Source organism: Arachis duranensis, chromosome 6 (assembly GCF_000817695.3).
Source record: "Arachis duranensis cultivar V14167 chromosome 6, aradu.V14167.gnm2.J7QH, whole genome shotgun sequence".
Lineage (NCBI taxonomy): Eukaryota > Viridiplantae > Streptophyta > Magnoliopsida > Fabales > Fabaceae > Arachis > Arachis duranensis.
Genome location: NC_029777.3, coordinates 1429431 through 1429945, shown reverse-complemented (window position 1 = coordinate 1429945; position 515 = coordinate 1429431).

Sequence of the window (515 nt, the reverse complement as noted above, 5' to 3'; positions counted from 1 at the left end):
ATCAATGAAACACACTTGGACCACTCTTGATCTGAAAAATGAGGTTGGCCCAGATTAATATTTACTTGAAACAAGCCCAGATCACACTGACTGGATGGAAACGTTCATCACTTGCCCAGAATTGTCTCATGCCTGTTTATGAGACAAAAAGCTCCAGCAAATACATCAGTGTTTTTTAAACAAGGAATCATAACTCAAAATTCTTAGACACGTCCTAAGCATGCAAAATCTATCCTCAGCCAATGGTTTTGTGAAAATATCTGCTAATTGTTCTTCTGATTTAACAAATTGAATGCAAATATCCCCCTTTTGGACATGTTCTCTTATAGAGTAAAATTTCACTTCAATATGCTTGGTCCTAGAGTGCAAAACTGGATTTTTAGAAATGTTGATGGCACTCATATTATCACACATTAAGGGAATATTATCAGCAATTAATTTGTAATCAGCAAGTTGTGTTTTTAACCATAAAAGCTGAGAACAACAAGAAGAAGCAGCTATATACTCAGCCTCCG